At 37.8% G+C, this 16836-nt stretch overlaps 1 long non-coding RNA gene across 2 annotated transcripts in view; it reads left to right on the top strand.

Annotated features, from left to right (window-relative positions):
- Nucleotides 1-654: 654 nt before the first annotated feature.
- Nucleotides 655-16836, top strand: part of LOC103138179 (uncharacterized) — a 28845-nt gene continuing 12663 nt past the window's right edge. For both annotated transcript variants that reach the window (XR_001662124.1, XR_476243.2), the window contains exons 1-2: nucleotides 655-748; nucleotides 2895-3075. This is a non-coding gene — a long non-coding RNA (uncharacterized LOC103138179). The remainder of the gene's footprint in view (nucleotides 749-2894; nucleotides 3076-16836) is intronic.

The raw sequence follows: 16836 nt of genomic DNA, 5'->3' as shown, positions 1-16836 counted from the left end.
AAGATTAGAATAAAAAAACTGTGTTTTAGATCTATTTTGGTTTAAATAAATTAAGAACATGAAATATGTAAGTGGGATATAAAAGTAAGAACAGAAGCAATCATAGGTAGAGTATATTTTCATAGCACATGGGAATTGTAGTGTGTAGCAAGTGTAAAAAAGCTTTAAGATGATAAAAAATAAAAATACAGTATACTTCGAGATGGGAGTCTTTCCTGACTAAATAGCTTTATAAGACTTTCCACAGATTATCTGTTATATCCAATTCAGAAAAACTCATTGGCAGTGACTGTGAGCAGAATGAAGCAGCAGGGGGCAGATTGCCGGTGCATACACTGTACTATACAGTGATGGTAACAGATTAGCATAATTTCTTTCACATTAAGCAGTAATTTTAAATTCATTGTAGCCTGCTAATGGTAGAGATTAAAATGCTTAAGACTTCATGGTAATGAAAAATAACTATGGTGACATAATCAGTTGTGTAGAGGGATGAAAACAAACTGTTATAAGTAATAAAAAAAACACTAAGTATAAAAATATGCACCCCGACATTATTTTTATATTTCTATCCTTAATTTATTGTAATAAGTTCATTCGTGTTATTTTAGTTATTCAGTGCAATTCCATATACAACAACTAGGGGACGCCAGTCGCATTGGTGCCATAGAGAAGGTTGGGCACACAGAAGAAGAATGTTAGACGCTAAAGGATGCTAAACTTGTGTCTCGTCTTTTTTGTATCACAGGTCAGTAAAAATGTACTTTGGTGCATAAATGTTGGTATCCTTTAAGAGTTGAAGAGGTTATTGAATCGAGAGTCAACCAGTGAGACACTTTAGGCAGCTTTTGATTAGTATTGTGTAGAAAACGGGACATATTTCTGGAGGCTAATTAATGCTAATGGAGCGAACATTGTACATATGTGTTGAGCTAGCTGAGAAACAGTTGAAGGACTATTGAATTCACTTTGAACTTATTGTATTTTTCACTTTTTGAAACGGTAAAAATACATTTTTCTGGTGTCTTTTCTTTATGGGTTATTGCAAAAACCACAGAAACAATGTTATCAAACTCAATGAGTAAATGGCTGCGTAAAGGGTCAGTATTAAAGGAGCAGTTTTGTAGTTTTTTGTGCAAGATGAAATACGGTAATTTTGTTAAAACAATGGATACAGTTAAAGGCTACATTGCTTCAATACTAAAGTATATATTTGTGCAGATTAAAAATTGCAAAAGCTATTAAAATAGTTAAAAGCAAATCCATATATTTCTATTTTGATAGTCAATAATACAAAAGGTCTGAGAAAAAGGGACAAGATATTTGAGTTAAAACAAAACTAATGTGGTTTGGAGAATTAAAAGCTATCTAAGATATTTTGTCATTCAAGAAAATTCATAATGTAGCATGTTAAAATAATTCTCATTTGATATAAAGGGATATTACAACCATTAGTGCTGTACTGAATCTAAAGGTTATCTGTTGAAGTTATTCAGTGATACCTGAAGTATTTGATATGAAGTATTGCATATGTAGTGTTGTAAATGGAGTACAGTCATTACACAGAAGAATAAACCTTCCTGTTAGATGCTAAAGGTAGCTCAACATTTGTCTCATCTTTTCCATGTGACAACGTCACATGTTGAGAGAACAAAATACAACATTACTATTTCATTTTAGAGTGGATTTGATTAAAGTTTGCCTTAATCAAGCTAGTTCGTTTTCAAAGTCTGGTTTGTTAATGGAGTTGTGAATGCATAATGCAGAAAAAAAAGTGAACTTTGGTCTCCATACAAACCTCGGCCTCGGTTTGTTTGAAATGAACTCTGGTGTGGTTACAAACGCAGGAAGTGGACTATAGTTCAAGGCATTCTGGGTAAATACAACCAGAACAAACCCAAGAGTCTAGCGCTAGCAAGAGAAATGATTTGTGATCTTTTACCAAAGACAAAAGAAAAACTCTAAAACTGCTAAAATCTTTTTGTTTTCATTTTGTGAAAATGGAAGGTACACTCATGTCTTCTGAGGTTTTTGTGTTTTGTAGCAGTTCTTGGTACAGCGCCTCAGCAGGCGAGGAGGCGAACAGCTTTTCCAATTAGCTTGGATCATTTGACACATTGCAATATGAAAATGAACCACAAGAGCTTAAATAGTAACACATATTCAAACTGAGTCTACTGGACTCTGGTATGAAAACACACTTAGTAGGTGGGTACTGTGATCAGAGAGCATTGATGTTCACAAGTCCTGGTCAAATCAGAGGGTTTGATGAAGTGTTTGTACAAAGCTATATTTCTTAAAAGTACAACGAGCTCGTCTGATTGTTAGCTTGCTTTGTGGAAGCTGCTGAAGTCCAGAGGACAGGCAGCAGAGACAGATGAAAGTACAGAACATAGGAAACTTTCCCCAAACAGACCAACTACATGTGAGGAAGAAGAAGTGTTTTTTCACAACTGTCCTTTTCATCTCTCGCACTTTCTCATCTCTTACTCTTTCTGCTCTCTCTTTCTCTTCATCTCACTCCAGGGAAGATGAAAGCGAGTTCTGCCACTGGCTGTGAACTCCCCTGGACATGAACATACTACTGCTTTTGTGTGTTTGTGTGTGCTTTGGCTCATGCAGCTCAGATAACTTTTTGTTGTTTCCACTTGTAACCAGAAATTGGAAACAGTAGTTATTCTATGCAGGACATGTATTTGATGCAACTACTGGCATATTCTCAGTGGAGATATTTTTTTCTTCTCATCTATGAATATTCTAGTTTAATCAAATCAAACCAGTTTTTCTTTCTCATTAGATCATAAACCAGGTAGTTTGTTGTGCTTTAGAGTAATTTTTATTCAGATTAGTGTCATATAATGTGAAACATTTTCATCCTTTTCACAACCTTACAGGGTTTAGAATCATCATCTGTAAGGATTACAACACTGGAGTTTTATCTGCTGCGCTTCAGTTCCTACCGTCAATCTCGCCCCAAGCTATGCTGACGACACTTCGACTCCTGAGGAAAAACCACTAAAGATTTTACACAGATCCAAAGGCGGATTCAAGTGAAGCAACAGTCCTTTAACTTAGGTACGTACTCTCAATATGAACAACTTTTTAGTTGAAGAATGAATATTTCTGGGGCACTGTGAGTTTTGAAACCATCTTTTTCACCTTAATTTTGGACCTAATCATTGTCATTTTACATAACTTTATTAGTTTTGGACTTTTGACCTCTATTACATTATAAACAACACTGATGCTCATTAAAAGTTACGCTACATTACAACATCTTAGTTCTACTTTTTTACAGTTTTACGGTTTTCAAAGCTGACTTTACTAACCTAATTGGAAAAATGGGTATACGTATATATGTATGTATATGTATATATGAACAAAATCACATGTGGAGTTCCTCAAGGTTCCATTCTCAAGCAACTCCTTTGTCAGTATCTATGACTCAGTTTATGCTTTATTGATGTTGTCTTTCACTATCTCTGTGTGCTTACATTGACAGCACAACACTTTATGGTTCTTGTTATCACTTTGGCAGCATTTCTTTCCCTTTGATTTGGCACAGACTTCCAGAAAATGCTGAATCGAGGCTAGAAGCTCACTTTAGAGTTGCCTTTGACTGTTTATTGTAAAACTTCCTTAAACATCTTTAATTTTATTCTCTCATCCAATTTTACTTCGCTTTCCTGTATTATACCACTTTGAATATGAATAAACTTGCATCATCTTTGTGATAAACAGAAGCCATTATTTGTTTTGTGTTGATAACGTTAGAGATCAACACTTAACGACTCGGTGAAGCTAAAACTCCAGAAATGTAAAGATGGACTCAGACTCAAATATATTATTTATATTGTTAGTTTGATTTTCTTACAGATGTCAGTAAAAACCACAAACAGTAAGCAGCTGCAGCTCATCCTAAATATTGTGTTTAGATCTGACTTATTTATTTAAATATAAATCTGCATTTCCATACAACTTTTCACAAAATGTCTGCATTATAATATAATTTCTGTAACAACGCTGTAATAATAGATGCTGTTGATATAAACCTGCCTTGGTTTTGAATTTCATTTCCAATTTTTATTTCGGATCCAGTCATGGTAAGCAATCATTCAGTAGTTGTTCGTTTTTTAAATTGTCCTGTGCGTAATTTGAATGTCAAAAGCTTTCAATATACTTTTTGTAAAAGTCTTGAGAGGTTTCTTTTTTTTTAAATCCCTGGAAGCAACATCAAATTCAATATTGAAAAAATTGAAAGAATATGGCACCACCACCACTCTGCCAAGAGAGAGTAGACCACCCAAACTCACAGAGCAGGAAAGGAGGGCCACAGGCCAAAGATAACCCTGAGGGAGCCGCAGAGCCCCACAGCAGAGATCAGCGCGTCGGTCCACTGAACCACTGCACAGCGTACGGTCCAAAAAGCTGGACTTCATGGTGGAACGGCCAGAGAAAAAAAGGCTTGGCTGAGGAACACTGATGGTATCGAATATTGGTGGCGTTGCTTTTACGCTTGGTGGGCGTGTGATATTACAAGCTGCATGGACCCTAGTGAAAACCAGATTTACTGGTTTAAATGTTGTAAAGCAAGTCTCTCTTTTCTTTTTTTTAAAGTTGCATGATGGATGTCAAATAATGCAATGCTGAATCAAGGCCAACTGTTTAAAAAAAGCATCTGAGCATGTTTTATAGTAAAAACAAATCAGACTGATACAAAACTTAGAAAATGCATCTCAGATACACACAAACGTTGTAGTCCAATAAACTAACAAACTGCTGAAATAGATAACAGTCCAAAAAACGTTGGATATTTGGAATTAGCTCCTTTACAAAATTACAAGTAATAAAAACATAAAACATGAGACAATCAAACCAGCTACTAAAGTCTACTTGCATTTAGGCCAGGACAATATGGCTGAAAAACTTGTATATGCACTTCATATCAGTCAATATCAATAATTATTGATTTTTTGCTTTAAATATCTGCAATACCACCAAACTGGTAATTCAGATAACTGCTTATTTTTAAGCAGTTATGAGGCGAAACCTTGAACTGCTGCTGCCCAAGTTACTCAGCAGGTTGTTGCTAGGTAACCAAAGTTTGGGGGAGGGACTTGAAGCTGCTTGTTGCCCAGAAACATGTTGCTAGGTAACCAAAGAGTGAGCGAGTTATTTGATTCCTTTCAGTTGGCTTTGCTGGATGTGAGAGTAGGCCTGTCGCGATAAACGATAAATCAATTAATCGCATGATAAATTAAACCTATCGACCTCATTTTAATTATCGGCTTTATCGTCTCTTCCTGCCTTTTTTCTTTCTGTTGATGACACTGAATGAAAAAAGGCTCAACTCCGGTGCTCTCCACTGACCCTCCCTTCCTATTTCCTTAGTGTAATGTCCAGCGCACACTTAAAGAGTTGTCGGCTGACTGTCAGCCCATTTTCAAAACCTGAGAGACACTTTAACCAACAGAAAATCCTAGGTAACGGTTCAATCGGGTTCGTCGTGCCGTGTGGTGTCCAGCCACATGGGCACAAAATAATGGCTACAAGTCCAGTTAACTAATTTTAAAATCAGTTATTAATCAATGCTTTACTAGAATCTACCTGTTATTCATGTGACTAGTGTCAGCGTAAAATCCTGACTGAATGAAAATCATTATAACCTATTTATGTCACGTTAACGAAGAACAGCTGAAAACTTACCGGGTTCATCAACTGCGGTAGCAATTTGGCTCCAGTTCCTCCCCTTGTCATTTCTATATTCTTTCTCAAAATGTTGAATAAACATTAATGTTGTTTCCACATATTATCTCCGATGTCTGCTGGACTTCGGGTTGTGCTGTGTCAGCTGTTTCGGATTCCCCTCGTAATTTCACCTCAGAAAGCACGGAGGAGAATCCTGCTTTCTGATTGGCTACCTGTCACATTCAACAGGCTGCGTTAAGCTCCCAGTCGGGGAAAAACCCCTGATTTAGATCGGATCGGCCACGACCGACGATCTACCGTAACACACCACACACTGCAGGATGGTCGGTTACAAAATCACCAGCAACAATCTTGGAACCCCCAACTTTCTAAGATTATCGTAACAAACAAAAAATCGTGTAGTGTGAACTATTGCATCAGGATGGCCCATCTTCTCTATTTAAATCTAGTGATTACTGAAGGCCAATACAGTATACAGACTTCATAATCTGCACTCTTTTGGTTGAATGCAGTATTTATTTCCACTTTGGCTTTATGTTGTTTAGTTTTTATTCAAGTACGTTTTTTGTTAATGGAGACTGAGAATCCATTTTATTTTGGGTGGTTTTGTTTATTTAGTTTATCAGTTCCAGTGTTATGTGTTCTTTTGAAAATAAAGTGCATCTATCTATGGCAGGAAATCACATGCATTATTAGTCATTTCCATTAAATCAGTGTCAACTGGTCTTGAAACAATATTATCGTTTATCGCAATAATTTTTTAGACAATTAATCGCTCAGCAAAATTTGTTATCGTGACAGGCCTATGTGACAGGTTAAGTGGCTAAAGCCTTTCCTCTGCCTACATCTCCCAGAATGCTGTGCGGTTCTGGATCGGAGTTTAATAGTCTAGTAGATGTATCATCCATTGATATTAATCACGCGTTTATTGCAAAATATATTGTTGTTTTTTTGTGAGCTGTGCTTGCATTTCTGTATGTAAGTTGCAAAGCAGTAAAACCATTTTAAAAAAGCAAAAAATAGATAAAATACAGCAATAATTACAGCTAAAGGGGGGAAAATGACAGCGTGAAACCACAGTACTTGTTCCATGATGTAAATTCTGATTGAAAATCTTTAGTCCCACTATGGAAACATGATGTTTTATTTCTTTTCCGGAGCGTTTCTAAGAGTTGGGTGTGCTGAAAGTGTGGAGCTCTCTTATGTTTTTAGGCCACTGCACTGAATGTGGGTCTAGCAGATGTAAGACTTGGGTGGAGGTTCGGTGGGGTTGCAGCTGATGACTTCAGAATCAGAGCAAACAATGCAGCCCAGCTGCTTGTTCTGCTGAGCTGTGCAAATGTCACATACAGAAATAGAAAAGTTGAGCATGTTGCTGTGGCTGCGCTGCAGAAAGGCACTTTCTCTGCAGGTGTAGAAAATCTGTGTTGGTGGCTGTGGAGCAAACGTGAAAAATGACCAAGAATTCCTTAAAAGCCCAAAGACGATCAGCCTCTAAAAACAAACTGTCGACGATGTCACAATGTCAACCAGAACTGAAAGGTGCATCATTACTGTGCAGGTGCTCGTATCTTCAGCGTATTCCAGGTGAACTGAAACAAAATCTTGTTTTCAGAAAATTTGTTCTGCTGGTTTTGTTTTCAGTAGTTTCAAATTTTATTAACTAAAAGATGTGGTAGATAATGAAAAAACATTGAAACTATTCTTGATTGTGTATTTGATGAAAACACATATTTATTAAAAATCCAAACACACCAAACAATTGGTTTGGCAGCAAAAGAAAGAAATGCATAATTTTCCATCAGTCACAAATTACAGATGGAGTTAAATTATTCCAGGATGCCACTGTTTTTCTAGATTAACCCTGTGAAGGTAGCAATTAAGCTAAGCAGGTTTTTACAGTTTTGTGTAAAAATGCAAATGGACAGCCTTTATGCAATTTAGCCTTTAAATAGGTTTAAACTCTTAGTCACATTAAGGTTAACAACACAAGTTTACAACAACACAATCCCAAACCAACGTGGAGCTTAGTGTCTTGCCCAACCTTGAACTTCAATACGTTGGGAAAGCAAGAATCCAACAACTTTCCGATTTGTAGACAGCTACTTTGTTGAGCTAAAGACAGTCCAGTTGCTTCTTGCTAGTTAATGTAAACATGTTTTTGATTACGAATCTAAACTTGGAACATTAGGAAGAATTCAACGTTTCAAGCTAAAACATTAATCTGGAAGACTCCTGAAGTCGGACGTCCAACTGGAAACGCACCGCGTGGTTGAAATGAGTTTTGAGTGTTTGATGCGTGTCAAGCGGCCAACGCTGGAATTGAAAAGTCTGAACTTTCACCGCTCAATGCGGAGCATCAAGAGGCTCCAACGCGCACCGTTACCAACTGTCACTGTTGTTTGTTCGATAGAAACTGAACACAAAAGGTTCAGCAAAGACATCTGAGCCTCCGTTACTATTGCAAAAGATTTCACTACAGAATATTTTGGTGCCACTCTCTCAATTTCATCCGCTATTGTACAAAGAGAGCGACAATGGCTCGTCCCAGTGCACGTCTGTAGCGATTTTGACTTGTTTGACGTGCGTCTAGAACAAAATGTCTCACTTCAAAGTTGAAGTGTCAGACGGGCTTTTGACATGTAAAACGTTTTGGTGTGAACGCAGCATTAAAGGTTGAGGAAACCTCAGTGATTGATTCTCTCGTCACTTTAAGATGGAGATTTTTCTGACTTTTCCTTAGAGCTTGTCTAATGTTTTCTAAAGAAAATGCAGCTCGAGACAATGCTACCTCACACACCATTGGTGCTCCAATGATATACGTATAACTATCTGAGGTAGTCTTGAGACGGTGTCCACTGTCCACACTAATGTATATAAAGGAATATTTGGTGCTTGAATGATAAAAATGGAGCTACTATATGAATACTGGGTGTCCAGTTTATCAAAGTTTTAATTAAAATTGTCAATAGTTGAGGAAGATCACAGCATAAAGTGGTTTTATGGATACTTTCCTAGAGGCTAAAATGTGATGGGTCACTTTAGGCCTTCGTGAAGTAAAATTAAAACCTGTAAAAAGTATTATTTTAGGTTTTTATTTATTCAAGTCATGCTTTCTGAACCGTTCTCATGAACTAAAACAAATGTCTAAGGAAGGTTGTGTTCTGTTCACAAGTTGTAAGTTTCAAAGGGAACTAAAAACAGTCCCTCATTTTTATGCGTTTGGCTCTTGTGTTTTCGGGTTTCTGTGTTTTAGGTTTTCTGTAATTTGAGGGTCTGTCAACAGAAACCAGTTGACAGATGATAATCCGTGACTATTTGGCTATTTTAAAGCTTTTTAAACACAGTTTTGAAGGTTTTAGCCAGACTCTGATGACTAAAATTAAATCTTGTATATATAAGCTTTCTGTTTAGTTTGTTGCGGTTTTCCACACTTTATTTCCTCCACTATGATTTGATTGGCTTCCTTAATGTGGACCTTGCAAGTTTGCGCCCTCAGTTGTAATGCAGATGTCATTAGTTTTTTCTGCCATTAGTGGATTTTTAATCACAGTTCCCATAGTCTCTCTACATAAAGCTTTTTCCCTGCTGAATATGAACAAAACGCTGTAAATGAAGTCTTTTCTTCAGGTTTCCAACCTTTGAGACCGTTTTGGTTCCACATCAAAGAGCTTTTAAATTCTTCCGATTCTTGTGGGACTTTGCCAGTCAAAATTGTTTAGCTGATCATTTTCCAGGGATTAGGGGAATTTTTCCTGTTTAATGTGAATGTTAGTCTCCTTTTAATCAGCGGGTAAAGGGAACAATCACTTACATCACTGAGCCGGGGAGCACCGCTTCTCCACCGGGCCACAGCGTACTGCTTATTTATCCAGCATCTGAGGCTCTCTAGGTTTATTTTATCAGAGTGAAACTCCAGTGTCTGCCCAGATTTCTGTGGAGTGGCGTGCCTCATCTGGCCTCTTTGTTTTGCAGCAGATGTGGAGAAGTGGATGGGAGATGGTGTGAGTGCGGGGCAACCGGGGGAAAGAATCTGCCCACTGAGGCCTTTATAGTGGAAATGTTTCAGCCTTGAAGTAATTGGATCGCTTAAATGCTTGCTGACAGATACATGAGTAAAAAACCCATGGAGCTTGGCGAATTTAATACTTTTGAAAAACAAAACTTCTTCGGTTGTATATGTATTGGGTTCCATATGTTTGTCTTGTTTCATTAAGTTTATAAGCCAGCGAAATGATTGGTTGAAATGAGAAAACATGTGCTACATTCAGAGTTTTTATACAATTATTCACCAGGGCACAAGTGCACGGACTGAAGCCGTATTTGTTGATGGATTTAGAAGGAACAAACTGTAACCATTATGTCAGTGAAACTGACAGTGGGAGTTTATTCTCATGGCTCATTTCCCGACATGTCTGGACCGTTCTGCATGTTGGTTAAGGTCGAAGGTCGTGGATCTTTCCTGGTGTTAGACAGAGCTGCGCATATTTAGGTAATCCAGACCTGCTGTGGTCAACCAAAAATCAGAATTAAATATTCATAAAGTTTTCATTCAGAACACAAATCTACATTTGCGACTTTTATTTTGAAAAATGACTTCCTGAAGAACATTTCCAGGCTTAAAGGACTTAAATCAGAGCAAGACCTAGAAACCCGGGTTGGTTTTTAAGTTCTGGAGGACTTGGCAACCCAGAACAAGAATCAAACATGCAGAACCAACATTTAGCTTTATACCTTACTAATCGAGAACAAACTTAGAAAATGCTGTCTATTTAGAAACCCAGAACAAATGGAGCATTTTAAAGTGTAGTTTTTCTTTTATTGTGCTTGTGGTGTTTTTGTTTTTCTTCTAATTCATGAAAAGCACTTTGAACTGCCTTGTTGCTGAAAAAGTGCTGTATAAATAAAACTATCTTTATTTGGCTGCTTACATCACAGTATCTCTGTCTCCACGTAACTTGGAATTGCAAAAACAAATTTGCTTAATGAAAATGTGCTAATTGTGAAAAAGATTAAATTTTTTCGATAAAGTTTAGAAAGAGTTTTTTGTTTTTTTTAGTTGAAATTTGCGTATCTCAAATATCTATTATCTTAATTGCAAACTTGAAAAGGTTTTGTGCACATTTATAATGGAAATGCAGCTTCTGGTTTGTATGAAACTATCTCAGTTGATACTAAAATAAAAAAAAATGATACAGATTAATGTGTTTAGGAATACACATATTTCTGGGTTAGGGCTTAGTGTATTAATATCTGAAATGATTTTCTAGACTGCACTATTTGTTTGTTATATCCCAGCTAAGATTTTAGGCCTCAATGTTCATCTAACAGATTATAGTGGCATTAAAGTCACAGAATGTGTTGGAAGCAATAATATTACAATTTTCTAATATCATTAACATATTAAGTATTATAATACAGTATTATTATTATATTATTGAAGTCAAAGGTAAAGTGGCTTTGCTTGTTTAGAAGAGCTTGTTGTTAGGATTTGAAAAGTGTATTTGATTTGAGTAAATGAAATACCAAAACTGTATTACTTTTACAGTTGGATAAAAGCAACAGAAGTGTTTGAGTTCAGTTGAGATGAGAACTGCTACCAGCAGCCAATACAAATCAAATTTAGAGTTTACTCCCCTTAGCTTACAACGACGGGTCAGTCGATATCCGATCTGATTCCACAAATATTCAGATGAAGGAAGATGGAGGAACCAGGACGACCTCCAGTCCGTAGACACACACATCGTATCCAGACGGGACAGGATGTCACTACCTGGGCATGAATCACCACCTGGTGTCACACCCTAAGGCTTCCCCTCATATGAAGTGAACGCTGGCGTGTCGCTGCGCATCACTGCCAGGAGACGTGTTGTCACCTGTTTGGTCTGTCATGCGAACCACGTGGTGAGACATAAACAAGAATCACTGCTGAACACGACGTTCATAAATTAGTATAGATTCATCTATAGAGCTGATTGGTAATTCCCCTCCATACCTTCACTCACTCATCAATATTCTCCAATGATTAGAACTTATTACGCAAAATCCTTGTTTCGTTTTTGCTGCTCTCAATGATTGGAACAACTTCAATATTAACCTTTATCAACTCCGTCAAAACTATAGTACGTGATCAAAGTACCTTATTTTAAAAGCTGTTGGTTTATCAAGTATTTTATTTACGTTCAGTTGGTATGAATGTGGTTGTATTTTTATTTTAGGAGATAATTTCTGCCCACAGAAATCCCTTTCTACAACTATTTGAAGAACCTTGAATTGATATGAGTTACAATAATATTTAATTTTTCTCTGAGATCAATAAAGTGTTTTTGATATGAATTGGATTTGAATGTACAGAACATTATGTGAACACTTTTAGACCTGACCCACATTTCTGGGGTAAAATCCTGTTAAAATCTGGTCTTTAATAATTAGATATAGTTTTCAGAGAAATTAAAAATGATGAATGAATCTTTTTAATTTACTGAGATGTACCTGTAGCTTTTGGTCTTGTTTTCTGAGCTGGCTTGTAGGACAGTGTTTAGTATGATATAATCAGCTGCACACTGCAAAAACACAAAATCTTACCAAGCATGTTTGGTCCAGTTTCTAGTGCCAATATCTAAGCACACTTGGAATATGGCAAAGCTAACTTAGAAGTAACTTTTCAGCAAGATATAGAAGTTTGTATTAAGTAAATAATAATTTGTTATTGATTAAAAATGACTAGTTCCACAAGCAGATTATTTCAAACAAGACATTTTTCCCATGTTATGACTGAATTAATCTGCCAGTGTGTTTTTGCAGTGCATTCTGAGAAAATACAGAACATATTTTAGCTCTTTTTCTGAAAACCTTTTTGTTGTGATAATTTTTAACCCTCTGACTTTAACAGGCATAATTAGAGCTTCCAGTTTCTCTCAAGACAAACAAATGTCTCTGGATTATATCACAACCCAGCTTTCACCTTTTCACTGAAGGCTGTGGTCTGATGACTTGGTTATTGCTCTTTCTACATCCACGTCTGAGCTGCTGTTTGATTACAGGAGCGCTGCAGGTTGATGATGCAGCTCTGACGGTTCAGACGTCCTGATTGGTATCAGGGTTCAGCTGCAAACTGGTGGTGGGTGACGGAGAGCGTACAAGTGCAAATACTTTGTCATCATAAGTAATTCAACACCTCCTTTTTGCACATAGACAAATGGCGACAAATACCTGATATTGTGTTTTTCTGGGATACATGGCTGAAGAAATGTTTATTTTTTAATCTTTTTTTCTTGGTTCCTGTTCCTGCATTTGTTCTCATCTGTCCCCAATTAATTTCTCACTCCTCCCTTTGCCACATATGGGCTGGTTAAGTCTTTGATCTGTATTAGCAAAGTGTTAAATCTGTTTGATCTCTTCGATTAGCCCCCAACGTGGCGTCTAGACACAGAGAGCAGCGGGTGAGGAGCTGTCCTTCGCCGCTGTGCGCCCTGAGGCGCTCTGTGCTTTAAAACACAGAGATTAGAACGAGGAGGAGCATTGCACTTTATTCATATTACACATTTAAAGTTAGCCAGCCAGCAAAGTTACACGTCCTAAGATGAGCCCTGGAAAGTTTCAGCTGCTTCACTATTTATGTAGCTTTACTCTGTATTTTTGTTCATCGGTTTCAATGTCGCTTTTCATCAGTGGCAATGTTTCAGTGAAAGTAATGCGGTTCTGTGACTCAGAGCGGGATTTCACCTTGTTGGAGCTTTTCAAAGAACCACAACCATTTTCCTACATTTGGTGAAGAGATTCTGCTAAAAGAAATAAAGTCCAGCCTTCATCATACATTATAACAGAAACATGATTCATAAAGAAGCCTACATTTTGAACAAAGTGGTTGCCCTTCATTTGACTGAATTGGTATTTTTAATGTTTTACATATTTTGAAGAATTACAGTTTATGTTTTTGTGCCATTTATACAGATTTTTGTGTGAATTTATTTTCTGGGTCTGTAGTTTGGTTCATTTATTTGTTCTTCATTCATCAGCCTGGTTTTTGTTCTACTTTATTTCAGTCTGTTTTCTTTTAAAAATATCTATAATATCAATACTTGTTCAGCATAAGTATTTGATTGATGCTAACGTAGTAAAGAATTATTGCTAGAAAAATTATACCACCAAATCACAAAAAATGACCAGGTGTTTTTTGTTTAGTTTCAAATTCAAATATTTTAGTGCAGTTGAAATAAGACAAAACAAACTCAGAAGTTTTCAGCAAGAAGTAGAACCTAAAACAAGCTCCTATGACTGCAGAAAAGTTACCTTTAAATTACTTTTGTGTTGTTTAAAGTCTGCCAAGATATTTACACTAGAAACTAGACAAAACATTTTTGATGAGATTTTGTGTTTTTGTTTAGGATTTTTGAAAAATTGAGATTGTTTTGGAGTGTGAAGGAGATCAGTTTGGCTGCGTTTCTCTTCTCTACAGTTTCTCCTGACATATTCTTGTTATTTAGATTTATTCTCATGTTTAAATGCGAGCAGGAGAAAAACAATTCCCAGTAGTTGTAGCTGCGATCCAGTTACTGTACCTCCATGCTGAGAGCGGCCGCTCCCACTGGTCTCCCCCATCTTAACGGGTTTTAGCCTCTCACAGCTTGAGGGCTTTGCTGCATTTCAGTGAAAAACAGCAAGTCCTTCAATCAGGGCGAACAGTAAGCAGCCGGGGCAAAAACAAAGTGTCAAGCAGTGGAGAAGAGCCGACTGAATACTTTATGACTCGCAGAAAGAGCAGCAGCAGCAGGTTCCCACCGCCGCAGTAACAACTGTGAAGAATCTAATTCCTCCTGCCTCTCCCGCTCAGACTGGAGGATTAAAGTCGGGGAGGCTCTGCCGGCTACCCGCTGCTCCCAGTCCGGCTCTCCCACTGGACCCACCATACAGGAGCCATTCAGAGGGTGGCCCTCCCCAAAGCCTGACTTATGCCCACGATGCCATTTAAGTAACAACAATTCGCTCTAAACTCCCTCTCTGTCCCTCCTTCTAACCACATTTTTCGCCCTTTTCTTCGTCTTTTTTATTACATCTAATCAGGATGACACGTCTCACCTTATTCATGCCGCCTTTGTGCTGCGTCTTCAGTGTTTACATTCGTGTGGTGCCTCCTCCCCGCTGCGGCATTGATGTGGCATTATGCAGCCGGGGACAGGAGAGGCACCGACTAAAAAGATGAGTTCTGAATGTGCTTAACGCAGGCGAGGGCCCGCAGGAGCACAGCTCGTCCCCCTGAGCTCCTCTTTTTGTGCCGTGCTCCTGATGGGAGCAGACTGGCTGAGAGTGAGGAGAGATTAAAGGTGCTCTGTGTGCTTTCAGACAGTTTGTGTTGGATTTGGCAGTCAACAGCATCCCTTCAGGTCATTCCCAGAGCTGAACACAGCCCACAATCAGAGATGGGTCTTTTTTTTTCCACATAGCTGCCGGCCCCCACGGTCAAATACTGCTGGGCTGAACTGACATGTCCCAGTTACTCCAGTTAGACTCTGCCTGTGTTTCTCCTGGACTGATTGACATGTTGGATACGAAGCAGGGCCCATGAGGCGGCTGGTAATTTACCATCACTGCCACATCGGTCTCACAATGCACTTCTATTCTGGGTATTTCTTTGATTTATGCTCATTGCTGCACCAGAATTAATGTTGAAAACCAAAAATAGTAAAAAACTGAGAGCAGGCTGAGGTTCAGAAAAGCATGCTGACGTCTTAATAAGTCAAGTTGATTTCTGCAGAATATTTCACCAACAAAGTGCTTTACATCATTAAATCATCATAGTAACCAGCTATGAAACGATCAATAATCAATGTATTTTGTCAGTCATCAATAGCATAAATGTTGATCAATGTTCCATTTATTATGAATTAATATCAACTTTATAAAGTGGGTTTTTGGTCTTGACTTAAAGTAACTCAGTGTTTTGGCTGTTTTGCAGTTTTTAGGAAGTTTGCTCTAGAATTTTTGGTGCATAGAAGCTGAATGCTGTTTGGTTCTGGTTCTGATGCACAGCAGAACCAGAAGACCTGAGAGGTTCTGGAAGGTTGCTAAGCTGTTCAGTGATTTATAAACTAACAGTATTTTAAAGTCTGTTCTCTGAGCTACAGGGAGCCTGTAGAACTGGGTGATGTTCTCTATCCTCCTGGTTTTAGTCAGAACGCCAGCAGCAGCAGCGTTTTGGATCAGCTGCAGTTGGAGGATTGATTATCTTAGGCAGACCTGTGAAGACGCTGTATTAGTAAACAGTGTGACTCAAGATAAACCCATGGATGAGTTTCTCTAGATCCTGGAAATGTTCTTCAGGTGATAGAAATCCGACTTTGTAATTGTCTTTATGTGGCTCTGAAGGTTCCGGTCTTAGTCCATCACAGTGCAGTACAGAGGACGTCTCTCTGCTCACGCACTGAGTCGTTCTATTCATGGCTTCGCTGGATTCACCGTCACGAATTTAAATCTTTCCATTTTAGTGTTTTTTGAACCGTTTAAAATGTTTCAGGGCATCATTTATTTATGAGATGCTTGTACCGATGCCTCCATCCGACCAAAGACGTGGAGTAAAAGTAACAGATAGGAGCAGGAAAAACGAGCCCAGCAGGAAAATAAATATTCTGGATGCAGGGAAAAATCATGTGCTGCTAATGGAAGGTACACCGAGGTGATTTCAAAACACTTTCTCCCTCCATTTCTGTGATGGCTGCACAAACTCTAGAGGAGTAAATAATGTGTGGAAATAAGAGCTGGCTAAAAATACAGTTGTAGAAATGTCCTGAGAAGAGTTGTTTTTCCATTTGTCCGATTGCACGTATGTTTTATTTATTTCTAACAAAATGTAAGCAAGGAGAGGAGTAGCAGATGCAGCAGCAAAAGAACCAGAAAAACTCCCAGAAAAAGCTTTTTAAATTTCACAAACTCTGGGAAAAGGAGGTCAGCTCTGTTGCAAACTTGATGGACTCAGAAACTCAAATTGTATTTGAATTTAATTCTTAAATTTGTAAATCTAATTCCATTATTTATACTTATTTTTTTATATATTTCAAAGTAGAATAGTGATTATTGATGTGGAAACAAGCTTTTTAGGAGATGGTTGAGGTTTAAAATTAAAGAATTTTT

Source organism: Poecilia formosa, unplaced genomic scaffold (assembly GCF_000485575.1).
Source record: "Poecilia formosa unplaced genomic scaffold, Poecilia_formosa-5.1.2 Scaffold47, whole genome shotgun sequence".
Classification (NCBI taxonomy): domain Eukaryota; kingdom Metazoa; phylum Chordata; class Actinopteri; order Cyprinodontiformes; family Poeciliidae; genus Poecilia; species Poecilia formosa.
Note: the sequence above shows the minus strand (reverse complement) of the source record. Positions and strands in the feature narration are given on the sequence as shown.